At 42.3% G+C, this 26,624-nt stretch overlaps 1 protein-coding gene across 5 annotated transcripts in view; it reads left to right on the top strand.

Moving 5' to 3' along the window:
• Window positions 1-298: 298 nt before the first annotated feature.
• Window positions 299-26,624, top strand: part of ralgps2 (Ral GEF with PH domain and SH3 binding motif 2) — a 266,410-nt gene continuing 240,084 nt past the window's right edge. The window contains exon 1 of one of the 5 annotated variants that reach the window (XM_033028386.1): window positions 299-716. The gene's annotated coding sequence lies outside the window, so the exon portion shown is untranslated. The remainder of the gene's footprint in view (window positions 717-26,624) is intronic. The other 4 variants (XM_033028383.1, XM_033028381.1, XM_033028384.1 and 1 more) reach the window with 4 other exon arrangements.

The raw sequence follows: 26,624 nt of genomic DNA, 5'->3' as shown, positions 1-26,624 counted from the left end.
AGTTTCATTGGTCTGTACGAGACGAAAACAAAATGTATCGGAAGGAAACATTGGGCTCCCCTTCTAGCGTTATGCAAGATATTGTTATGCAAGATATTGGTATGGCTGTTCGCAATATTGCCTGTTTGCAAGCCGACATGGGGACTGATTGCTTGTTAGTATCTTTGCTTGCCAGTGCGCACAAAATGAGTATTGACACGACTTGATGTCTGGGCGCTGCAACGACATGAATCACGTACGTGAGCGCGACCTAGAACAGTCGCGGGCAAAGATATTAGAGGAGCTCCTCTAGGATCTTTGGTCGCGGGAGGGGAGTCGCACGTGCGGACCAGCCGAGTTTGGCGGCGGTGAGGGTCAGGTGGCCGGCTGTGCACGCGGGGGGGCTCAGAACCGTGCCTTGCTGGGGCAGTGGGCGCGAGCTCTCTGACGCAGCCCGGATTGCGGCCGCGAGAGGCGGAGAAGGAGAAGCGCGACGCTCGCCCCCAACGAACCGCCTTTGCGCGAGGCTGTGCTTGCGGCGGTTGCGTGACTGCATTCTCTCCACACGACCGCCCCTCCCCCCGGCGGTGGCGGCAGCACCGCCACCACCAACAACAACAGCGGCGGCGGTGGTAGCAGCGTAGACCGGGGATTGGGATGTGTGCGAGGATCAGAGACAGTGTCAGCGGCGGCAGCGCCTGGCTTCTTCGCGCAGCTTCGACCCGGACACGATACAGGTCAGTCCTCGCTCTCCCTTCCAGAAACATCGCTCTCACCAGCCCACCCCCGTCCGTTCACACCACCCGGCCTATGGGCTCAGGCTTCCTGGCGTTTCGTTGAGTTGCAGTTAGATCGCCGATACCGCACCGGTCGAGGCCCGGCGCCGAGTGAAATTGGCAGAATGGAGCAAACTCTCAGTCACCCCTTGCCAGCGGCGATGGAGGAGAGTTCGAGCACCCTTTTTTTGTGGGGGGTGGCTCCTGCCGCCGGCGCATCGCTTTGAGATGGATGCCCGAGTTTCAGGCAGCCGCAGGGACGGAGTGACAGCTTGTCGTGTGCTTGGTGCCGACCTGGCTGCCCACTCCCCTCTCCTCTGCAACCCCCTCTGCCCCCCTTCAATTGGAATTGCCATGGAGCACTGACCCGGTTCATTTACTCCTCTACGAGTGGGCGGTGGGTGGTAATGACTTTCTTTATCGCACGCATTTCATGGAAATTATATTTTGGGGTGGAAAGTTTGATATTGAATATCAGAGTTTGATATTGTATGGCGGTTGTGGGAGTTGTCAATATCCTCGTGTCCACAACTTCATTGCTCGGTCAACATCCAGTTCAGCATATGCTCATCATACCCCATTTGGCAGCTATGTGGCCCTTATTTCTTTTAAGGAAAGATTAAATAATTAAAACGTGTTTTTGTTGTTAGTGTGCGTGTTGATTTTCTAACTTCTAAAAATACAACTGTTTCTCTGTTAAAACGTTAGTGTTCTCTTGCCGGATTCAGCTCCATTAATCAAGCCGGCATGGAATAGGAGTGTTAGATTTAGGTAGTATTCGTAACATAATATTCTGATTTTCCAATTCACAAATAGACGACGATGTGAGAAAGGTCACAAAATAGGCAGAAACGTTTCTGAAATCGACATTTTTGTTCTGTTTGTAGCGCGTTCTTATTGTTTAAAACATTAATTACTTAATTGATTGGAAAACAAAGGTATAATCTCCCCTCAATGACCATCGTCAACATTCTGTTGAACCATTTTATGCAGCTGCTCTTTGAAGCTCCATTGTCTTGCCCTTCACCAGTTTGTAGATAGTTGGGCCTTTTATGGATATGTGTAAAAAAGCCAGTTAGTCCAGTTCAAATGAAAATAATGGACGCTGTGTCGGGAGGTTTTAGATTAAGGATAATGATTGAGTGCAATTTTCTCACAAACTTTGTCAAAAAATCTGTTCAACCACTAATCTTGTAAATACTGAATTATTTCAGTAAACATGATCCTGCAGAGAAACTACAGTTGAACATTGGATACCTGTACCATTATTTGCCCTTTAGGTTGAGTGCAAGTAGAACATAAATTCAGGGCCTTTGTATGTGAATTGCTTAATGCAAAAACATGCAGCATTCATATTTATATGGATAAACATTTTGGTTATTAAAATTAGTTATCCTCGATTTGCTGGAGGGAGGACTGTATGAGTGGTATCCACTTTGCGGATGCAATGTTGTCAAATCAAGGCTCACTTAAGTACACAATTCAGTCTATTATTCAAGTAATGAGAACAAGGAATTGTCAAAGGTGATGTTTTTCAGTTTAAATAATTTAATTTGAAGTGCCATGTACTTATTCAAGGAGAACTTTAAAAAACATATGATGCTGTTAAAAACCCAGAGCTCACAAGATGTGTAAGAAAGAACAACAGATGCTGGTTTAAATAGAAGGTAGAAACAAAATGCTGGAGTAACTCAGCGGGACAGGCAGCATCTCTGGAGAGAAGGAATGGATGTATTGGCCACTTTTATTCCCTCATACACCATGAACCCTTGAATTAGTCGCTAACCTCATTTGTTGATTTTGGGACCTTGCTGATCAAAAAAATAGTTGCAACATTTCTCTGGAAGATAACAAATTATCAATGATGATTGACACAATGCTGGAGTAACTCAGCGGGCCAGGCAGCATCTCTGGAGAGAAGGAACGGGTGATGTTTTGGGTCGAGACCCTCTCTCAGATTGAGAGAGCAATGATTGTTTGACTGTAATGTGCTTTCAGAAATTGTGAGGACATGAACCATGCATACTAATATAATATACTAGACTAAGTGGGACCCGTTGGGTCCCAGCATCACACGGGAGGGCTGGTCACCAACGCAATATTCCATCTCTCCACCAATTCCAATACTGCTCGCCAGTGGGGTGGGGTGGGGGGGCTGTCTGTTGCGCTAGTTGCGGGCTGAAGGTACTGGTTTCCAGAGGGCTAGTATAGACATTGTGCAGCATATGGATGCTTGGGCAGGCATCCAACTGTTGCAACAATTTTAAAAGCCAAGCCAAGGCAAACAATTGGGCTGCAGGTACCCGACAACCAAAATTCATTTTGTGAACACAAACTTGTTAAAAAGGCGGGGCAAACAATTGGGCTGCAGTCACCCGACAACCAAAATTCATTTTGTGAACACAAACCTGTCAAAAAGTCGAGGCAAACAATTGGGCTGCAGACACCCGACAACCAAAATTCATCTTGTGAACACAAACCTGTCAAAAAAGCGAGGCAAACAATTGGGCTGCAGACACCCGACAACCAAAATTCATCTTGTGAACACAAACCTGTCAAAAAGGCGAGGCAAACAATTGGGCTGCAGACACTCCGACAACCAAAATTCATCTTGTGAACACAAACTTGTTTAAAATGCGAGGCAAACAATTGGGCAGCAGACACCCGGCAACCAAAATTCATTTTGAGAACACAAACTTGTCAAAAAAGGAGAGGCAAACAATTGGGCTGCAGACACCCAACAACCAAAATTCATTTGTGGGTACAAACTTGTTAGGCTGCAGACACCCGACAACCAAAATTCATTTTGTGAACACAAACTTGTTTAAAAGGGCTGCATCCACTTTACAGCTGCTCCGAGGGGACTCACCGTGGAGTAGACGTGCGTTCAGTGTTATTCGCATCTCAGAGAGCCGTGACCTTCTCGCTTCCTGGTCTGGCAGAGACTGAGTGAGGCACGACACTTCCTGGTTTTATAGTCCCTCCTGCCGCCAGCGGGGGCAGCAGAGAGAATGGGGAATTTTGTAAAAACATTAATATCTCTCTCATTTTTCATCGACGGAAAAAATCCTCCGCACTCATACGGCGGAGGGGGGCTCTGAGCGAGGTGGCCAAAAATGACGGCCGTAGGTGGCGGCGTTCTCTCGGAAATCGCAGCACAGTCGGGCAAAAGCGGTCAAGATCAGAGATTTAGTAATATAGATAATGCATGCTAATATCATGGTTCTACAGCTAATACAAACGAAAAATACTGGAAACATTCAATAGGCAAGCAATATCTATGGAAATATAAATGCTGGTTTCCCCTTTCTTCAAAAGTATAATTGTTATGTGATGGTAACTTTTGTCCCTGAAGATATATGGTTTGACAAAATCTGTATTCACTGTTAATTTCCTGAGCTGAAGTTTTGTTTTAATTTTAGAGGTGGGAAATTAATTATGCACGAAAATACATGAAATACTGCAAGATTTATTTGGATCACAAACTTAAGTTCAGTGTAGCAATCGAGCAACTGAGAAAATGTTCATGTGTTAAGGAAGATAATGTTATCATCTAAACAGTGCAGAAAATTATATTTGGCTTTGCCTCAATTTAGTTTGTTTATAGAATAATAGCAGTTTCCCGAGTTAAACCTGTTTATATAAGATTGGAGTTTACTTATGAAATTAAGCATGTCTGTATTTTGCTTGTTGTTAACTCTGGAGATACTTAGTTTATGTTCCCTTTAGGAATCGGAGCTTAAACAAAACATCTAATTATCTATGTGTAAGAAGGAACTGCAGATGCTGGTTTAAACCAAAGATAGACACAAAGCTGGAGTAATTCAGTGGGACAAGCAGCATCTCTGGATAGAAGGAATAGGTGACGTTTCGGGTCGAGACACTTCTTCAGACTGGTTAGGGGTAAGGGAAACAAGAAAAACAGACAGTGATGTGGAGAGATAAAGAATAAAAAAGTAAAGATAAATGAATCAGGCCATTGTAAGCTGTTTGTTGGGTGAAATTGAGAAGCTAGTACGACTTGGGTGTGGGAGGGATAGAGAGAGAGAGAGGGAATGCTAGGGCTACCTGAAATGAGAGAAATCAATAGTCTTGCGACTGGTGTGTAAGCTGCTCAAGTGAAATATGAGATGCTGTTCCTCCAATTTGCGTTTAGCCTCACTCTTGATAATTGAAGAGACCGAGGACAGAAATGGGAGGAATGGGAAGCAGAATTAAAGTGTCCAGCAACTGGGAGATCAGGTTGGTTCACGTGGGCTGAGTGAAGGTGTTCTACGAAACAATCGCCCAGTCTGCGTTTGGTCTCGCCGATGTAAAAGAGTCCACATCTTGAACAACGGATAGATGAGGTTGGAGGAAGTTCAAGTGAACCTCTGCCTAACCTGAAAGGATTGTCGGGGTCACTGGTCACAGAGTCGAGGGAGGAGGTACAGCGATAGGTGTTGCAACTTCTGCAGTTGCAGGGGAAGGTACATGGGGAGGGGGTGGTTTGCTCCAAGTAAATTTGAGTGCAGGATGAAAATTGGTGGTGAAGTTGTTGAAGTCAATGAGTTCTGCATGGGTGCAGGAGGTAGCACCGATGCACTCATCAATGTAACGGAGATAGAGGGATTGTTCAACGTACCCTACAAAGAGGCAGGCATAGCTGGGGCCCACGCTGGTGCCCATAGCTAAGCCTTGGACTTGGAGGAAGTTGGAGGAGTTAAAGGAGATGTTGTTGAGGCAGAGTAGAGTGTTAGTAGAGGGAAATTGGATGGTTCTGCGGTCAAGGAAGAAAAGGAGGGCTTTAGGGCCTTCCTGGGGGGTGGAGGTGACTGAACGTCCAGAGCAAAGATGAGGGAGTGGGGGCTTGGAAAGTGTAAGTCATTAAAGAGACGAAGGGCATGTGAGATAGCTTGGACATATGTCGGGAGAGATTGGACCAGGGGGGATAGGATGGAGTTGAGGTACGTGGAAATCATTTCCGTGGGACAGGAGCTGGCAGAAACCATGGGCCTGCCAGGGCAGTTGTGTTCGTGGATTTTGGGGAGAAGGTAAAACAGGCTGTGAGAGGCTGAGAAACGATAAGGTTGGAGGCTGTGGAAGGCAGACAGCCAGAAGTGATGAAATCAGTAATGGTGTTTGAGATTAAGGCCTAGTGCTCATCTGTGGGATCATGGTCCATGGATAAGTTGGAGGAGGTGTCTGCGCCAAACTACCACCTCCCTTGTCGGCGGGTTTGATTATAATGTCTGGGTTGCAGAGTGAGCGGACGGCTGCACGTTCAGCGGGGATAAGGTTGGAGTATGTAAGGGGAAAGGAAAGGTTGAGACAGTTGTTGTCACAACGGCAGTTAGAAATAAAGAGGTCTAAAAAAAGGTTGAAGGCCATTCTGGGGAGTCCAAGAGGAGGGGGACCGGTGGAAAAGGGGTCATCACTGAGTGGTGAGGACTCCTTCCCATAGAAAAAGACAAGGAGGTGGAGGTGACAGAATAAAAGCTCTACGTCGTGGCAGTCCCGGAACCTATTGAGGTGGGGGTGGAGGGGAACGAAGGTGAGGCCTCTGTTGAGGATTGACCGTTCCGTATCAGAAAGAGGGAGATCAGGGGGGATGGTGAAGACACAACAAGGGCGTCAGAGGGGGGCTGGAGAGTGGACAAAAGCTGAGGTGAGATCTGATGGGGAGGGGGGGGGGGGGGTTGTGGGTGTTCAGAGAGGAGGAGGGGGGGGGGGGTGGAGAACTATTGTATGGGTGGGGTGTGGTCGGGGTAACCTGGCTAAAAGAGTGGGAAGGGTAAGACCCATCACTACTGAGGTTCCCTGTAGCAGGGGTTGAGCAGTGGGACCCAGCAGAATCAGACCACGTGCTGTCAGTCTGCATCATGGAGGTTGTGGGTCTGGTGATGAGCCTGGAACTCGGATGAGGCCATCCGGATGGCTTCAACCCGCTGGTGGGCTGTGGAGAGGTGAGGGACGGCGGATTTCCTGGTGGTGGCCTGTGGGGGGGCTGGAGTAGAAATGTGGGTCGGTGGCAGCAGCTTCGGTAGCCCTGGGAAGACAGTGAAGGTCAGCGGTGGCCCCGGGAAGGTGGTGAGAGTCGGTGACAACAGTGGTGGCCCCAGGGAGGTGGTGAGAGTCGATGGCCTCGGCAGTTTCGGTGGTCCGGGCCTGGGTTCAGCCAGGAAGGTAGTGAAGGTCGGAGAGGCGATGGATGTTGGTACTGCTCCTCGTGGTGGCAATCTCGGCCTCATGGTGTTCGGGCAGGCGGCCTGTGGGCGGTCGAGTAGTGTCAGTGGAGGGACCGGTCTGGAGGCGAGCAAGCTTGTGATCCTTGGTAGAGTCCAGGTAGGTGAGGAAGCGTTGTTGAGGGCGCGGATCTGGCATTGAATGGTGCAGTTGGGCTCCATTGCAGGTGTGGGTGAGTGAGGCCCGGAGCTGCGGGAGAGTCAGAGCGAGGGCCTGCTTGTGTCTGCGCATCGCAGCCAGTGTAGAACGCAGGTCACGGAAGAAGAACTGTTGCGAAAAACAGCTGATCGACTGTCGATAACTGATCCGGGTTGGGTCCGAACTGGGATGTCTGGAACCGGAGCTGGAATCCATGAGGTAGGAGATGGAGGCGCAGGCAGGCACCGAGAAAACACACGTGACTGTGATTGCGAGTCTGGGTTAAAATGTGGTCATGGAATCGGAGAGCAGGAGGAATCACAGAGGGGGAGCAGCGAGAGAGGAGGTTGCGCAACTCTCATCGGAGAGAGGAGGAGAACTTCTTCAAAGTAGACGTACCTTGAGATTTTGCAGTGGAGCAGACAAAGTGTGTAAGAAGGAACTGCAGATGCTGGTTTAAACTGAAGATAGACACAAAAAGCTGGAGTAACTCAGCGGGACAGGCAGTATCTCTGGACGGGCAGTATCTCTGCTGACGTTTCGGGTCGAGACCCTTCTTCAGACTGGTCTAATTATTTAACTTTTGGACACAAAGTAACTTCAATGGCATGCATTTGGTACAATGCCTTTGATACTGCTTCAGAAAAATAAAGATAAAAGGTTTACTGAAGCCAGGATATGTTTTCACAAGGAGATATAAAAAATTACAAATGATGGAATCTTGAGGAAAAATCTGGAGGAACTCAGTCAGTCAGGAAGCATCTGTAGAAGGAAATGTACAGATGTTTTTGGTCAAAATCCTTAAAGGAGTAGTGTTTTATACTCTGTTTCTCAAGGTTCTCAAAAATAGTATGGAAATGAAGAGGCAGCAAGGTTGAGAAAGGATATTTTTAAAAGTTGCATTTAAATATTCAGAAGTTGCATGAGGGATTAGGGTAGGATTACGGTAGTGCAATGTGTAAGAAACTAGTCTCAGTAAAATGGAAGGTATTTGTGAATGGAATAATAATAGTGAAAATCTATAGATGCAAGGCCATGAAGGGATTTAAACAGGAAATTTAAAATGTTGAGGCATTCAGAGTAAATGTAGGCCTTTGAGGATAGTGGTGATTGACAAGCTGGATAGAACACAGCCAGTGGAATATGGTGGTTCAAAGACTTGCTCCATCCCAGTCATCCTGCTCCTGTTGGGCAGAAGCTTGAAAGCACACACCAGCTTCTTCTTTTCTGTTATCAGGCTTCTGAAAGGTCATTTCATAAGCAAAGGTTACAGTCCGATTAGAATTATTAGGATTATGGACATTGGACTTTGACTATGGAACTGATGCACTACAATGTAGAGAACTATATTCAGCACTCTGAGTTTGATTTGATTGTGTCTATGGTATTATCTGATCCGGTCTCTAACAACAGCAATAGCTGTTCTCCTTTTTGCGGCACATTGAGAGCAACTTGGGGATACTACCTACTCTTTTATTTGCTTCCTCCCCCGCCCCTCTTCATTTCCATAGCTAAATGAGCCCAAATACTCTTCTTGTGCCTCTATACTCCACAATTTGAGATTTGTAATAGAAAAAAATCACATGTGGTTAAAGTGCACATTGTCAGATTTTAATAACGGGCAATTTTATTATTTTTGGTTTCACCATGTAGAAATTACAGCAGTGTTTTTATACACAGGATCCCCATTTCAGGGTACCACCATGTTTAGGACACAGCAATGTTATGTAAATTAAAGTCATGTTTAGTATTTTGTTGCATATCCTTTGCATGCAACGGCAACTGAAGTCTGCAATTCATGGACATCATCAGTTAGTTGCTGGGTGTCTTCTCTGGTGATGCTCTGCCAGGCCTGTATTGCAGCCATCTTTAGCTTATGCTTGTTTTGGGGGTTAGTCCCCTTCAGTTTTCTCTTTAGCATATAAAAGGCATGCTCAATTAGGTTCAGATCGGGTGATAATGATGAAGCTGAATTTTAGTTAAAATATAAGATATTAAATTGGCTTCTGGGCTAGCTTACATCTTATATTTAGTCTCAAATTAGGCTTGCCTCAGGTTGCAGTGTGTGGGATAATAAACACCATAACATTGTCTCCCAAGGGACAAGCAGAGAGAAAGAGCTAGTCACATCTTTGAAGTAAGATGCCATAAACCAAATGGCCAATGTTTATGAAGGACCAAATGACAGCAAGGAAGCAGCGAAAGATCTAGGGTGATCTCTGGGAAGATAAAATGGCATTATCCAAATAGCCAATGTTTATGAAGGACGAGAGAGGAACAGGGAAGTAGAAAGATAAAATGTCGTAAACCAAATGGCCAATGTTATCTTGTAACATGTAAACAAAAGGCCTTTGATGTGATGCATTCTGTGGAAACCTTTCCCTGTACCTCTGACCATGACTAATGTCTGAAATGTGCTAAGGGGACAAAAAAACCCTATTTAAGGCAATGTAATTCTGTTGTTCAGAGAGGTGAATGGAGGACGGTCAAGTGTCTGTAATGGTCACTTGACTGGAGTTCTCCCTCCCTTACATCGGCCGATGTTAAGTAAAGTTTTGAACTGGTCTACCAAACAGTTTGTGTGGTGTCTGTTTATTAAGAAGCGAACCTGGTTTAGTAGTTATAAAAGTAGCTTTTTCAATTGACTTGGCCACTCAAGAATTGATCATTTTATAGCTTTGAAAAACTCCTTTGTTGCCTTAGCAGTATGTTTGGGATCATTGTCTTGCTGTAGAATGAACTGCTGGCCAATGAGTTTTGAGGCATTTGTTTGAACTTGAACAGATGGGATGTGTCTCTACACTTCAGAATTCATTATGCTACTACCATCAGCAGTTGTATCATCAATGAAGATAAGTGAGCCAGTACCTTCAGCAGCCATACATGCCCAGGCCATAACACCCCCACCACCGAGTTTCACAGATGAGGTGGTATGCTTTGGATCTTGGGCAGTTCCTTCTCTCCTCCATACTTTGCTCTTGCCATCACTCTGATATAAGTTAATTATTGTCCCATCAGTCCACAAGACCTTTTTTCAAGAACTGTGGTTGCTCTTTTAAGTACTTCTTGGCAAACTATAACCTGGCCATCCTATTTTTGTGGCTAACCAGTGGTTTGCATCTTGTAGTTTAGCCTCTGTATTTCTGTTCATGAAGTCTTCCGCAGACAATGGAAATTGACAAATCCACTCCTGAAGGGTGTTTCTGATCTGTCGGACAGGTGTTTGGGGATTTTTCTTTATTATAGAGATAATTCTTCTGTCATGGGCTGTGGAGGTCTTCCTTGGCCTACCAGTCTGTTTGTGATTAGTATGCTCACAAGTGGTCTCTTTTTTTCGTAATGATATCTATTACAAATCTCAAATTGTGGAGGGCAGAGGCAAATAAATTATGGGTATTTGTCCCAAACATTATGGAGGGCACTGTATTTGCAGCTTAGTTGTGGAGTATTTCCACTGCCTCCCCTTCCCTCGCAATTCAAACTCCATTATAGTGGCGAGATCAAAAGTTGATTACGTGATCTCTCTGCAGATCATCTTACTGTCAGTATGAAGCTTGACCCCAAAGCCTCTGCTTGCTGCCACATTAGTTTTCTGTTCTACTCCAATCTGATCTTTCTGTCCTTGGGCTCCCTCTGCTCTTCCAATGAAGCTCAGTTTAAATTTCAACAGCAGTATTTTATATATGAATCAGGTATACATCCCCTAGGCTCAATATTAAGTTACATTTTGGATAATGAGTGTTCCAGTATTTTCTGATGCAAATTTCCAATTTCTGCAACATTTTATTTTTTATTCAAATATTTCCTTGAGGTTGCAGAGGCTTAGATGAAATTATCTGAAGTGAGTGATATTATAAAGGCAGAAGTTAGTAGACTATGCAAAGTTTATTGAATCAGAGCCTCTCAACCGTACTTTAGGATGAGATTGCAACTGGTGGAAACCTTAGGTTTGGCAGTAAAGACAGAGATTGTAATAGACCCAAATGCAGTGACTTTTGTGATCCAGACTTTTAGCAGAGGGTAATTGCTTCTATTCCTAAACTTGAAGTCTGACTTCATAGGCAAACAACGAGGATCAAAGATATGCTGGATGTTACCTGCATACATGCAGTAGTCATCACATCTGTGGATAATACTGCCAAGGGTCAATATAAGATAAGAAATAGGAGAAAGCCATGAATATGTGAGTGCACAAGGAGCTGGTAGAGCTGCAACCAAACGGTGCCAGAGACCTCAGTTCGATCTTGACCTCGGGTGCTGTCTGCACGGAGTTTTCACATTCTTGTAACTGCATGGGATTCCTCCAGGTGCTCCAATTTCCTCCCACATCCCAAAGATGTGTGGGTTTGTCATTTCATTGGCCTCTCTAAATTGCATCTAGTGTGTAGGAAGTTGATGTAAAAGTGGAATAACATAGAACTAGTGATGGGTGATTGATGGTCAGTATCCACAGTGGGCTGAAGACCCTGTTTCATGGTGTATTTCTAAACTATACATAATGTGCTGTTCTATTCAATGGTACCCTTGGAGTGTCTCGAATGAATGGGGAGAGCAGCTATTATTAATTGCAAAGAATGGAATCTGTCCTCTGATCTGGACAATGTCAAAGACCATTAAAAGTAACTCGTGCAATTCCACTGTCTAGTAAGGCTTCAAAGAACAGGCTATATTAAGGAGTGGAGTGTCATTTGTGAATGTAATATCGTTTTACTTCGATTGGAGTGTGGTCTCACAAGTCAGAATAATATTTTGCAAGGAGTTTGACATCAAAGATGGGCTTTTATGAGAGGGCTGGGTTGAAAGTGGTGAAAGTGGTACCCGAGAGGGGATGATTTATAATGCCTGATGAAAAGAAGTAAGGATGGATAGGCATTATTTTAGTTGATTGGGAATGGAATGAAGTGAATATACATCTTCTGAGATAAACCAGTCAATCATCAGCCAATTTTCTGCATCTGTATTAAATTGTAACCTTGCTTCAACGGTACCAGTACCTAAGTGTCTCCTATATTTCATGCTTGACATCAAAATAACATTAATAAAAGAGTAAGTAGACTGTGGAGCATCATTGATTTCAAAATCACTTTCCTACTCGATCCTTATATTGATAACTGCAGCTTTCAAAAATCTATCAATCCTCTTAAACTCCACCTTGGAGTATTCACTGCTCTCTGAAGTAAAGAATTTTAAAGATTCACAACTATCTGGGTGAAAAAAAAGTTTTCTTAGTCATAAAATTGCGATCTTATTGTCACAGAGGCGAGCCCTTTTGCCCACCAAGTCCATGCAGACCATCAGACAGCAGTAACACTAATCCTATACCAATCATATGACCACCAGGGGTGCTGGGGAGATGGCTGCCCTGCCGGCAGTCTGTTCGTTTTTCTTTCTTTCTGTTATTTTTTAGTGCGTTAAAAGTTTGTTTTAATGTTCTTCGGTTTGTTTTATGTGGGGGGAGGGGATCGGGGCAACTTTTTTTCAAGCTCTTACCTTCCCGGAAATGTCATCAATTTTCGGATCACATCCTCCGGGCTCTGCGGCCTACCATCGATGGAGCTGGAAGCCTCCTCGGACTGTCATGAGCCCTACCGCGGGGCGCGGACTTAACATCGGAGCTGATCCTTTGCCTGGGTTCGCTCCCACAGCGACCACCGTGGAATCATCAAGGGTTCGCCGTCTCTGGTGAGGCTAGTCGGGGGCTCCAACGTCGCGGAAGGTTCGACCAGCCCCGACGCGAGGTTCAATCGCCCGGCGCGGGGGAGCTGACATCCCCCCCCGATGCGGGTGCTTGATCGCCTAGACGCGGAAGGCCCGAACGCCGCCGGCTATGGGAGTCAAGATCATGCCGTCAATGGGGGCTCGAGGCACACGACCGAGGAAAAACAAAAGGAAGAGACTTGAACTTTATTTCGCCTTCCATCACAGTGAGGAATGTGTGGGAGTCACTGTGGTGGATGATCATGTTAAAATGTGTTTTTTTTTGAGTGATCTGTTGCTTTTAATTGTATGACTGACCTGGTCAATGAAATTCCTCGTTTGTTGCAAAACGTACTTGGCGAATAAAGTGTGATTCTGAGTCTGATTCTGATCTCATTTCATTCTCCCCATATTTCTATTAATGACCCCACCCCCTTTCCATTGCATTTCCCAGATTCTATCATATGAACTGCAATTTCCTGTGGTCAATTAATCTACTACTCTTAGTCATACAGCATGGAAACAGGCCCTTCAGCCCAACTTGCCCACACCGACCAACATGATCCATCTGCGCTCTACCCACCTGCCTGCATTTGACCCATATTTCTCTAAACCTATCTCATCCATGTAACTGTCCAAATATTTATTCATGTTGTGATAGTACGTGACTCAACTACTGCCTCCGGCATCTTGTTGCATTTTACTGCCCTTTGTATAAAATACAATACTTCAGTTGAAGTTGCGATCATTGTCATACATAGCATTGTAATGAATGATGATAAAGCGCACACACACCTACTGAATCCTATACTTCCAGCAGTGGAAGTCCGCAGGAACTGGAGGACAGAGATGTGTGGTGCGTCTGTCACCGTTCACGTTGGAAACCAGCACCACTGCGTTGCTAATGTTTTGAACGATGATGACTGTTTGAAATAAAAGTTACCCCTCAGGTTCCTAATAAATCTTTCCCCCGTCACCTTAAACCTATTTCCTCTAGTTCTTGATTTTCCTACTCTGGGTAAAAGACCCTTCACGCTTACTCTATTCCTCTCATGATTTTATATTCTACTATAAGATCACCCCTCGCCCTAGATCCTAGATTTTCTTGGAACTAATAGCTGATCCCTTTACCTGTGACAACCAGTTTTAGATTGTGGGCTATGGAAGATGGCTGCTTATTCCCTTTCAAAATTTAATGTCATTCTATTGAATTTGTTATGTATGATTTTTATGTTTTTGCTCTTTATATAATAGGGACCGAGAAATGAACTTGGTATTCTTAATTGAGCCTGTGGAGTTGCTTGTGATTACTATAACCTCCATGATTTCACTGAGGTGTTGGCGTATGATGCTTGAACTTATTGAGATTCCTGCTGCCTCAATTTTACTTCAGGGCATAGCTTGTCTTGGATTCTTCTTACTTTAACGATTAGCAGGGCCTGATCAGTTGTCTTCTGTTCCTTTTATGAAAAATTCCTTGATTCGCACCTGCCAGCTTTGTGATCTCTCGCTATGACCAATGTTGATGCAAGATTATGATCTTTGTTCGTACACTTCCCGGAGTGATAACCATTTTATAAATTGGTTGAAATCCATTTTGCTAATTGCTTGACAAGTCCTTCTCGTATGATTTTAAATCACTGAAAATGAATACCTGGACAATGCAAAATAACCAGAAGAACTTTTTCGGAGAGATTCATAAGGTTTCAGAAAAAAATAAGAATAAATAGCAAAATCAGCCTGTGATTCAATTAATTTGCACAAGGATGTATGTTGAAATTCTCTTACAGAATTCTATCAATTTAAACTGTCTCTGAAGCTATTCCAAGAAGAAGAAGAAGAAGAACATTTGTGAAGTGTATTTGAAGTTGTTGCAATCATCCTTGCTTAAATTACTAAATTTATAGGATCTTTTAAATTGGTAAACTCTGGTGTGGACTTGATTACCTTTATCTTTAGCTTTGGTGCTGTTCTAACTTGAAAACAAACTTTGGAGAATATTGTCAAAGATTGAATGGCTTAAGTATTAAGAGTGTTGAATCTCAACAAAAACTCATGTTGAAGAGTACACTCCCTCTTCTGGCCACTCCAACTTCTTCTCTCTCCCATCAGGTAAGAAGTATAGAAATGTGAAAATGCACACCTCTAGATTGAGGGACAGTTTCTTCTCAGCTGTAATCAGGCAACTGGAGCATCCTACCAACAATTGGTGAGCAGTCCTTAGCTATTATCCACCTCATTGGAGACCCACGGACTATCTTTAATTGTACTTTACTGGACTTTAACTTGCACTTAACGTTATTCCCTTTATCATTTATCTGTTTACTGTGGATGACTCAATTGTAATTATGTTTGTTTCCGCTGACTGTTTAGCACACAACAAAAAGTTTTCATGTGACAGTAAACTAAACTATCCTTGGAATATCTTTTGGTAGTAAACGTAAGTGTATATTGATTGTCATTATCCTGCAGTGACTCTTGATTAAACATTTTTGATTGTTAAAATAAACCATGGGTACTGGCCTTTGATCTCAGTTGTATAATATCAACACTTTCGGCAGTGTTTGCTGAATGGCAATGAGATACATGAACTCTTGTTTATTTACTCTTCTGTCGTCAGCCTTGCATCTCTATCCACCCACTCAATCTCTCCTTCAAATGATATCAATTGCATTATAGAACCAAACATGTGCCAGTAAAAAAAAGTTAAAAGGGGTGAAAATGAGTGTTCTGCTTTAACACCAAAAAATATGGCAATGGCATTCGGTTCTGCAAGCCTCGTATTATATGTTCTGTTATATGTGCAGCAGAATGTTTCCAATTCAAATTGAAAAAATATTGTTTGAGAAGAAAGGAAATTTTGGTGATGGGATTAATAGCTGGGTTCCACAAATGGTTTATGTTCGGTTATCGATCCTGTAAACATAGATATAAATGTGAAGTGAATATAGTGCCATAATTCGAACTTCCCTTTTCACTTTTACAATTTTGCTTTTCACCACAATATTTCCTCCCAAACCGCTCATTTTCTCTTTTGCTCCTCCTCTAAAACACTTCTGAAAATCCTTTGCTTGAGAATTTTTGTTCATCAACCCGTTACTTTGGTCCATTGCCTATTTTCTGAGATATAATGCTCCTGGAAAATGCACTGGGAATTTTCTATATTTTTGTTCACAGAACATGGGCATTGCAGCAAGATCAGCTTTTATAGGCCATCCCTAATTACATTGAACATGTTGCTGTGGGTGTGTAGTGGCATTTGCATAGAGGAAAGCGGGTGGATTTCCAACCATAAATATAGTGAATTGGATGGATTTTAATGACTGTCTGCTGAATTTAAAGGTGACTATTACTGAAACCTTTTGCTTTATTCTAGGTTTATTTAATTAATTGGATTTAAAATCCCAACAGCATAGTGGGAATTGAATGTCTCTTCAGATATTATTTCAGTAACATAACCATTATCCTGTTGTATTGATTTTACAATGTCCAAAGCCCTATCAATAAAAATGTTGGCATTAGTACAAAATGTACTTCGGATATGGGGGAGAACATGACTTCAGTTTGTGCAGGTAGAAAAATACATGGTTTTTAGTGTCACTCATAAATTTATCAGTCTAATGAAATAATGTGCTTCTGTCACTGGAACAAGAAATATCTAATAGAATGCTTGCTAATGAAGTTAAATTAAAAAATAGTGTTTAATATTTATTCAATTTCTATGCCTGTGCAAAATTCAACTAGAATTTTATTCTTTCAAGGCGTGATCTATTTCATTTGGGAAACGCCAGACAGCAAAATATAAGAAGCAAAAGTCCAGTGTTGAAGGAAATGTTGATAAAATAACAATTCTATTACCTATCTTTTAAAAATATAATAGAACACTGAAGTCATTGGCAGTTTAAATTGGTTGCTAGGGTTTTGTATCCAAGAGTTTATTGTTGCCGCAGTTGATATCCATTCAAGTATAAGTTCCTGTGTTCACAATTCATGGTCCACAATTCATAATTGGTCTTTGCTTGAAAAATAGGATTGCGCAACCGGTAGAGTTGCTGCCTCACAGCGCCAGAGACCTGGATTTGATCCTGACCTCAGGTGGTGTCTGTGTGGAGTTTGCATATTCTCCCTGTGACTGCAAGGATTTTCTCCGGGTGTTCTAGTTTCCTACCACATCCCAACAAGGTGTGTGTTTGTTGGTTAGTTGGCCTCTGTAAATTGACCTGGTGTGTAGGGTGGATGCAAAAGTGGGAAAACAGATCTAATGTGAACAGTATGAACTTGGTGGGCAGAAGTGCCGGCCCCAAACTAAACTAAAGTAAAAGATAATAAAACCTTAATCTGTTCAGGAAATTAATAGTAACAGATAGTTTGAAATAAATAACTTTAAAGCAAAAAATAAACTGGTGGAAGAACTTAGCATCCAGTGAGGCAAAGGAATTATCCACTTTTCAGGATGTAACCCTGCATCTGAACTGAGAATAGATAGGAACGATAGTCAGTACATAGAAGTAAGAAGGTGAGACGGAGGCCACTTTGTAATTGGTGAAACCAGATGAGGTGTGTATAATGAGCAAGATAAAGCCAGGAGGGAAGAGGGCTAAATGTTTTGACAGAAGCTAGTAGGTGATGGATAAAACCAGAAAAGGGAGGGAAGATGGGCAGATGATACTTGGGAAGATGAACCGAGGGAGAAGAAGGGTCCCAATCCTAAAGGTCACCTATCCATGTTCTCCAGAGATGCTGCCTAACCTACTGAGTTACTCCAGCATATTGTCTTTTGTTTATAAGAAACCCAAGAATGCAGGTAATGAGCAGTTTAGGGTGGGTAATGCATCCTGGTTACAAGGGGCCTTGAAAAAGGTGAACAAAGGAAGAGAGACCTTGAATGGGCTTGTGGGAACTTCAAAGGATCACGGGGGAGTGGGTTACTGTCTGAATTTGTTTTCCGATTGATAGGCTCTACTTTGATTGGAAATCTGTTATTATGCTGATATTTAGTAACTGAAGGAGCAAAGGAGAGAAAATACTTGTGTGAAATTTAAATTCCAGAATTTTATTTGGGCTGTGTTGTGAAAGTTATACGTTAGTAGAAATGTACAGTTTAGTTTAATGTGAAATTTTACGAGTTAGTCGATTTTCAAACGGCAAGGAACTAAAAGCAGAGGGGCGAAGCACGATTGGCAGCCCCGTCAACAGTCTGTCTGTTTTTCGTCTTTTTTTTGTTTTTAGTGCATTTTAAAAGTTTGTGTAAATGTTCTCAGGTTTGTTTTATGTTGGGGGAGGGGGTCGGGGGAAACTTTTCTTTGTCAGTTTCTTACCTTGCTGGAGATGCGCTTTTGTTCCCGGATCGGTCACTCTGCGGCCGACCATTGATGGAGCTGGAGGCTTCCTCGGACTGACTTTGAGCCCCACTGCCTGGGATCGCTCCAACCACAGCCTGCAAACTCGAGCTCGCAGTTTCGGGAGAGGCTCGTCGGGAGCTCCAATGATGCAGAGGTTCGACCAGCACCGATGCGGGGTTCGATCGCCGGTGCGGGGAAGTTGACACCCCCCCCCGATGCAGGAGCTGCTCGCCCCATGCGAAGGGCCCAAACCTCGCCAGCAAGATCGCTCCGTCAATGGAGGGTTCGAGACCTCCGACCGTGGGAGAGCAAAGAAGGGAATAGATCTGAACTTTTATTTCACCTTCCATCGCAGTGAGGAATGCGGAGGAGTCACTGTGGTGGATCTATATGTTAAAATGTATTTTCTGTGTTCTGTTGCTTTTTATTTGTATGACTGACTTGGCAAATGAAATTCTTCGTATCTTGCAAAACATACTTGGCTAATAAATTATTATTGTGAATTGTGAAAGTACAAAAAAGCGGTTTTGTGAAATGGCAGATCAGCTGCAATGTTACTGAATGAAGAACAGGCGTCAGGGAATGTATCGATTAACCATGTTCCAACTTGTGGTCATCTCATAGAAACATAGAAAATAGGTGCAGGAGTAGGCCATTCGGCCCTTCGAGCCTGCACCGCCATTCAATATGATCATGGCTGATCATCCAACTCAGTATCCTGTACCTGCCTTCTCTCCATACCCCCTGATCCCTTTAGCCACAAGGGCCACATCTAACTCCTTCTTGGATATAGCCAATGAACTGGTCTCAACTACCTTCTGTGGCAGAGAATTCCACAGATTCACCACTCTGTGTGAAAAATGTTTTTCTCATCTCGGTTCTAAAAGATTTCCCTCTTATCCTTAAACTGTGACCCCTTGTTCTGGACTTCCCCAACATCGGGAACAATCTTCCTGCATCTAGCTTGTCCAACCCCTTAAGAATTTCTATAAGATCCCCCCTCAATCTTCTAAATTCTAGCGAGTACAAGCCAAGTCTATCCAGTCTTTCTTCATATGAAAGTCCTGACATCCCAGGAATCAGTCTGGTGAATCTTCTCTATGGCAAGAATGTCTTTCCTCAGATTAGGAGACCAAAACTGTACGCAATACTCCAGGTGTGGTCTCACCAAGACCCTGTACAACTGCAGTAGAACCTCCCTGCTCCTATACTCAAATCCTTTTGCTATGAATGCTAACATACCATTCGCTTTCTTCACTGCCTGCTGCACCTGCATGCCTACTTTCAATGACTGGTGTACCATGACACCCAGGTCTTGTTGCATCTCCCCTTTTCCTAATCGGCCACCATTCAGATAATAGTCTACTTTCCTGTTTTTGCTACCAAAGTGGATAACCTCACATTTATCAACATTATACTGCATTTGCCCACTCACCCAGCCTATCCAAGTCGCCTTGCAGCCTCCTAGCAACGTCCTCACAGCTAACACTGCCCCCCAGCTTCGTGTCATCCGCAAACTTGGAGATGTTGCATTCAATTCCCTCGTCCAAATCATTAATATATATTGTAAATAGCTGGGGTCCCAGTACTGAGCCTTGCGGCACCCCACTAGTCACTGCCTGCCATTGTGAAAAGGACCCGTTTACTCCTACTCTTTGCTTCCTGTCTGCCAGCCAGTTCTCTATCCACATCAATACTGAACCCCCAATACCGTGTGCTTTTAGTTTGTATACTAATCTCTCATGTGGGACCTTGTCGAAAGCCTTCTGAAAGTCCAGATATAACACATCCACTGGTTCTCCCTTATTCGCTCTACTAGTTACATCCTCGAAAAATTCTATAAAATTGGTCAGACATGATTTACTTTTCATAAATCCATGCTGACTTTGTCCAATGATTTCACCACTTTCTAAATGTGCTGCTATCCCATCTTTAATAACTGACTCTAGCAGTTTCCCCACTACCGATGTTAGACTAACTGGTCTGTAATTCCCCGTTTACTCTCTCCCTCCCTTTTTAAAAAGTGGGGTTACATTAGCTACCCTCCAATCCTCAGGAACTACAGAATCTAAAGAGTTTTGAAAAATTATCACTAATGCGTCCACTATTTCTGGGGCTACTTCCTTAAGTACTCTGGGATGCAGCCCATCTGGCCCTGGGGATTTATCGGCCTTTAATCCATTCAATTCACCTAACACCACTTCCCGGCTAACCTGGATTTCACTCAATTCCTCCATCTCATTTGACCCCCTGTCCCCAGGGGTCAAATCTCGAGCCAGTACTTAAAACTTTTGTGGTCCTAAGATAGTAAAATGTTCCAAGATGTTCCATTAGAGTATTATCGAAAGAGTTGAAGCATAATTAACTAAGACTTGGTCAAAGTAGTAGATTTGAAAGGAAGAAAAACGTATAGAGGATGTAGTGTTTAGGGAAGGTATTCCAGAGCTCAGGAAACTCCACTAAAGATGGAATGGTTGAAATTGAATTCTGGCCTTAAAATATTTCAGTGAAGATTTTAGTGCTGGAGGTAGGGAAGGGGAGATCGTGGAAGTGTTGTGTGACCAGTGTCAACATTGGGCAGTAAATACAGAATGAATGGATGGTATGTAAAATGAGAGGGACCCAAGAGTAAACTGTGGGAGCCTAGCTAGTATGTTTTGGAATAGTTGATTATGTAGCAAATAAATGCAAGGATGTGAATTTTAGCAGCTAACTCGTTAAATGGTTGATATTGACGTGGAAATGGATCTCTAATGTTTTAAACTTGACACATTGAGCTGGGTTTGCAGTCATTTCGGAAATACACATTTTGCAATTTTAAAGCCTTTGAAATTAGAAATATTAACATTCTCAATTGGCATATTATTTCATTTGCAAGTATATTTGGTTTTGCCTTCAAGCATGTACTGCATTTTTGTTTTGTTTTTTGATGAGCTACATTGAAATATGGTAAATGTATTACTGTATTAATAGATCTGGGCTATGCATTTTCATGATTAAGAATGCATTATTTGTTTTAACAAAAATGGCATAAGTATGATGCAATATTTACTTAAAATGTACTTGTACAAGATCCAACTTGTTTTCTGGTAAAGAACATGGTGGGGAGGGGTGTGGGCATTTCACATCGAGGCCTTCCAGTTCTATGATTTTCTTTAAACAGCATACAGGAGGACCTTTGTTGCTTTATTGTTTTAGAAAATTTAATTCTTTAAAGACACAGGAGATAAATGCCTTTTTTCTGAGAGATGCTGATTCATATTTGAGTTTTAATCCTTTCAGGTAAGGAGGCCATAGTAAAAGACAGAGCTTATATTCATTGCAAAGTGTTATTCTTTTGACTGTATCCAGTTTTTTTGTTTTTTTGGGGGGTTTTTTGGTAGTAACTCGTTGTTTAGCAAATGGTGTGAAGGGAGGTATTCGGGATTTATCTGTGCATCCATAGCCATAATTGACGAAGTAGGTCACAATTTAAGCTGAACAATAGCTTTTTAGAAAGTTTAAAAGTGTTAGCCTTTCATTTTTTCAGTTTGTAGTAGAGCAATAATAGAAGCAGAATTGACAAAATAGATTTCATAGTTGGAAATAGTTTTGTATTTAAATAAAGACCTGGCAATATTTCATAAGGGAAACAATCAGATGGAAAGCTGTGATGGTCTAGAGATGAGAAAGGACTATTTTTAAGACTATTTTCAGTGTATGGCATTATAAAGTAAATAAAAATACAGAATACTGGAAATGCATTCAAATTTAAGCAAAACCTGCAAAGAGTAAAACATGGGCTAATGGGGCTGAAATGTACTAAATTTAGGCAATTTTATGGAATAATGCTGACAACATCCTCCTTCCATTTAACATCCAATGCTCCACAAAGTCCAAGGGAGGAAAAGATAAATTTACTGAGTCAGCACCTCTGCGTTAAGCCGTCTGTGCATTGGAAGAAGGTCATGACTTTGATTAAAAAGGCAACTGCTTATTGTTTGTTAAATTGTTTACTATTTTCATTTTAGTTAATTTCATTGATTTCTTTGCAATATATATATATATATATTTTTTAATTGACAGAAGGCCATCTGGGCACTCTGGTTCATGGCCTTTGGGATCCCCTGCTTATGGCCTGGTCAGGGTGGTGGTCCTATGAGAATCCAGATTGAACAGACCTGCTGATTCAGGGATAGTGCATATTTTATCTTACTGAAGCTAGTCAACATGTTTGTAAATAAATTCATTATTTTGTTACTATCCAATGAAAATAATGAAATATGAAACTGGCGCATAGACTTCCATAGCATTGGAGCATTCTGGACATCTAGATTGCCTTATTGTAGCAATGTTACAACATTTTGAGATTTAAAAAAATCAAGTCTGCAATTTATCCCATCAGATAAAGCATAAAAAGAAGTTTAATTTGACACCTAATTCACTTTCATATCTTCAGTATTAAAAAGGTTATGGCCATTTTCATACTCTGAAATTAGCATCTTGTTCCCTCTTGATTTTCCGTTGACTTAACACAAAAGTTGTGATCAAGGACAGTGAAATGGCCATAACTTTATTAAAAATTAAGAGAACTGAAAGACATTTTCAGTTATTATAGATAGAAGCATTCTGAAACAAATATTAAACAATCTTACTTGGATGACCTGAAATTAAAGCATATAATTAGTTAGTTACCCAATTGCAGCTCATTCCAAAATTCAATGACTAGATCTAAACATCTATCCATTTCTTAAGAAAAGATTAACATTTTTAAATAGCCTAAGTGTCCAAAGAACATTCACACAAGAATTCACCATAAAACATGATTTTTAAATCTCATTGACATTAATTTATAGGCCAAATGGAAGGGATTTAGTGTTCAATTGCTGTAAATTAATGGCCATTTAAATCAGCTTGCCAGTGGATTTTTCTCGAATGCGATGGTTTGGAACGTTGCCATTGCGGTGGATTTGTAGCCCATATGCCCAGAAAGATACTGCGGGATTGAATGGGCCCTCAAGTCAGCTACTCGCAACATAATATTTTGAATAAAGGGATCTTAAGAAGCCCTTTTTAATGTAAAAATAAACAACCTACCTTGCCTTGTCCCCCACATGAGATCCGTCCCGTTGTCGGGGTTCGCGGCTTTAGAGGATGATTTTTAATTTACTATAACAATTAAATAACCCAATTTAGTTTAAAAATACCTGCAGCGAATGAATTTCGCAGCGATTTTTCGTCAGAAACTAAGAAGGCTGAACAACCTCGATTTCAACAGCCTCGAGAAAATCGCGTTTTAAACCCGCCCCCCTCTCAAAGGTGCCAAAGTCGAGCACACGGGCAGCGGCAGAATTGCAGCGCCGCTGAAGGTAAGTTTTGCAACATACCTACTTATTGTGATGTAAAGTTTTTGCTTTTATGTCTTGTCTTTGTTTTCTTGTTGCGATTAAAAATAAAAGAACATGAAAATGTTGGTTTGTTGAAAACGAAAGCAACTGCGCATGAACAGTTTTTTTTTTACACTAGAAACAATCTTTGGACTGTGTGATATCTGTAACAAACAATTCAATGACTATCTTGTACTATTCTGGGAACTTTAATTTTTAAATTCTTAAATTTTGATGTCATTAAAGGAGTTTAAAATAGTTATTAATTCTAATTCTGTTTAGTCCCTTTCGCCCCCCCCCCCCCCCTTTTTTTTTTCTCCAGACTTTTGCTTGAATTTAAATTCTCCAATTGCTATGGTGTGATTCAAAATTAGTGGTCTAGAATTCTGCCTGCTTGTCTAGTAACCACTATGCTATTATATTTCTGGTTTGGTTCTTTTTGATGAACAGCTTTATAATATAAAAAAATAAATTAAAAAAAAATAAAATAAAAAAAGATCTTCCCTTAATATATCAGTTGATAGCTTTGTATCAAAGGTGGAACAGAGACGTCTAGGTTTTTTTTATTTCAGAGCTCTACCCATTTTGCCTCAGCAGATGAACACTCCAGTATGTGCCATCTGGGTGCAGCTGTGACAATCTCTATGATTAGCAGTGCAAATCTCCCACCTCTTGCCTCCCTCTTGTCTTACACTTCTAAAACATTGAAACACCAGAAAATTGAACTGCCAGTCATGTCCCTCCAGTAACCACATTTCCACAATGGCCATGGCATCATAGTCCCAAGCATCAATCCAGGCACTAAGCTCATCTGCTTTCTCCACAATACTCCTTGCATTGAAATAAACAGGCTCCAGCCCATCAGCGTCACCATATTCATTCACCTCTCCCTGCCTGTCCTTTCTTTGAGACTTAAGGGTCTGTCCCACTTTCACGACTTAATTCACGGCCTCTGCCGGGTTTGCCCTTGACTCGTACTCGCAGCATGGTCGTCACGAGGCCGTAGGTATGTCGTGATGCTAGTCGTAGGTACTCGTGGCATCAACTAGGTCGGGGAGTTTTTCTAGCCTGATGAAAAATGTCCATGAGTAAAAAAGATCGTGAAAGTAGGACAGGCCCTTTACTGGTCCTAACCATTACCTTCCCATCACTCTTTCCAATAAGCAAGTTCGGTATTATAACCATATAACCATATAACAATTACAGCACGGAAACAGGCCATCTCGACCCTTCTAGTCCTTGCCGAACACATAATCTCCCCTAGTTCCATATACCTGCGCTCAGACCATAACCCTCCATTCCTTTCCCATCCATATAACTATCCAATTTATTTTTAAATGAAACTGCGCATGGCCAGGTCAAGATAAACATTCGGGATAAACATTCTCGCGGACATGCATGTTCATTTCAATGAGACTTATAAATAAATGTATCCGTCAAATATGTCAGCAGTAGGCCACAGTGTACTGCAGACTGCACAAATCCACAATTGTATCTATTTAAATTATTGACTCAATATAGCACCAGCCTTGAAAACGCAAGAATGTCTGGAACGAACCTGTCAATTATCAAATCCCTGGCATTAGGTTGGAATTCAGATTGGATTCGAACAGGCTGGTTAAACTTTTGAGGTGAGTTGGCTTAAATAAAGATGCTGTCGCTTTAACTTCTGGGGTTGGTTCCAGTCTGTCAGGGCACACAGTTGGGAGCCCGGTCCGGGTGACCGGGGCAGTGATAATTATGAGAATTTGCAGCCATTTGAACTGCTGCCAAACTAGAGGCTTCACTCAGGAGTGGGTCGCAGCTCCCCAGCTGATGGTACCTGTTCTCGCTATCTTTGAAGGAGGTGCTGCCCGCCCAGCAAGTGGGCAAACACGGAGCCAACCCGTAATATGAGTGGGAGCATTTTCTCAGTCAGCCTTTGTCGACAGTTGAGGTGGGAGACCTGGGAGAGAGAGAGAGCTGGCGATGCCATACAGATGGAACAGTTTAATAACGACCCATTAAAATCCGCCCTTCCGCCATTCGGCAAGCTGATCTGATCTGACCTGACAGCCTTTTCGCTAGCTTGCTGCGAGCCCGATCCTAACGCAGAACCTCCACAAAACCTTTGGGTTTCGGGTAACACCTGCACAACGAGCCTCTGCTAACAAGGGCTGGCGAACTGTGCTGGTCAACGTACAATGGGTGAGATGGCTGGGGGCAAAGCACTGCAAACTTGGAACAGCACAGACCCTCCACTCAATCCATCCAATACTAAAGGGCAGGCATTTTGCAGTTAAATTTCTTATTGGATTGGCTGCTCCTTCACGGGGCCAACCCTGTACTCAGTTTTTCTCGGAGATGAATCTTTGCCTTAACGGTACATTCACACCGCCTGTAGGTAAAGCATCAGCCCACATCACACTGATACAGTCGCAGCCTGCCTCAGATTAAATATATTTTTACACATAAATTATGAATAAAGATAAGAAAATGTTTCAAACACAAGTAATATTTTCTTTTTCTGGTAGCAAACACTAAGGATTGAATGAAAATAATAAATTCTTTAACTTTTTGAATATCTCATAATTGCAGATTAATGAACTGAACTAGAACTTGGACTGTGTAAGTAATGTGTGAACAGTAGAACAAGAAAGGAAATTATTGAGTTGACAGAATTCTAGATTTATTCCTTGGTAGAATAGTTAACAATTTATACACAGTTTATACAGCGCTGCGTTTGCTTTAAAAAAAAAAAAAAAAAAAAAAAAAAAAAATCCCAAATGACCTTTGACAAATCCCATGATTCCTTGTGTTTATCAAGATACCAAACTCGCTTATTTCTGCCCGACTACTCTGGTTCCCATAACTCTGTCTACTGTGTTTTCCAACCTCACACCTTCTACAAGTAGTGTTAATACTCATGACACAATTAGAAATCACTATTCAACCTGAAGGCTCCTTCCTTATTGGTTCATTATTGTCATGTGTATTGAGATACAATGGAAAACCTTTTGTTTTGTGTGCTACACAAGTACAATCAAACCACGCATAAATATTACAGGTAGTGCAAAGAGAAAAATACCACAGTGCAGAATATAATGTTGCTCCCCCCCCCC

The sequence above is a fragment of the Amblyraja radiata genome, chromosome 10 (assembly GCF_010909765.2).
Source record: "Amblyraja radiata isolate CabotCenter1 chromosome 10, sAmbRad1.1.pri, whole genome shotgun sequence".
NCBI lineage: Eukaryota > Metazoa > Chordata > Chondrichthyes > Rajiformes > Rajidae > Amblyraja > Amblyraja radiata.
Note: the sequence above shows the minus strand (reverse complement) of the source record. Positions and strands in the feature narration are given on the sequence as shown.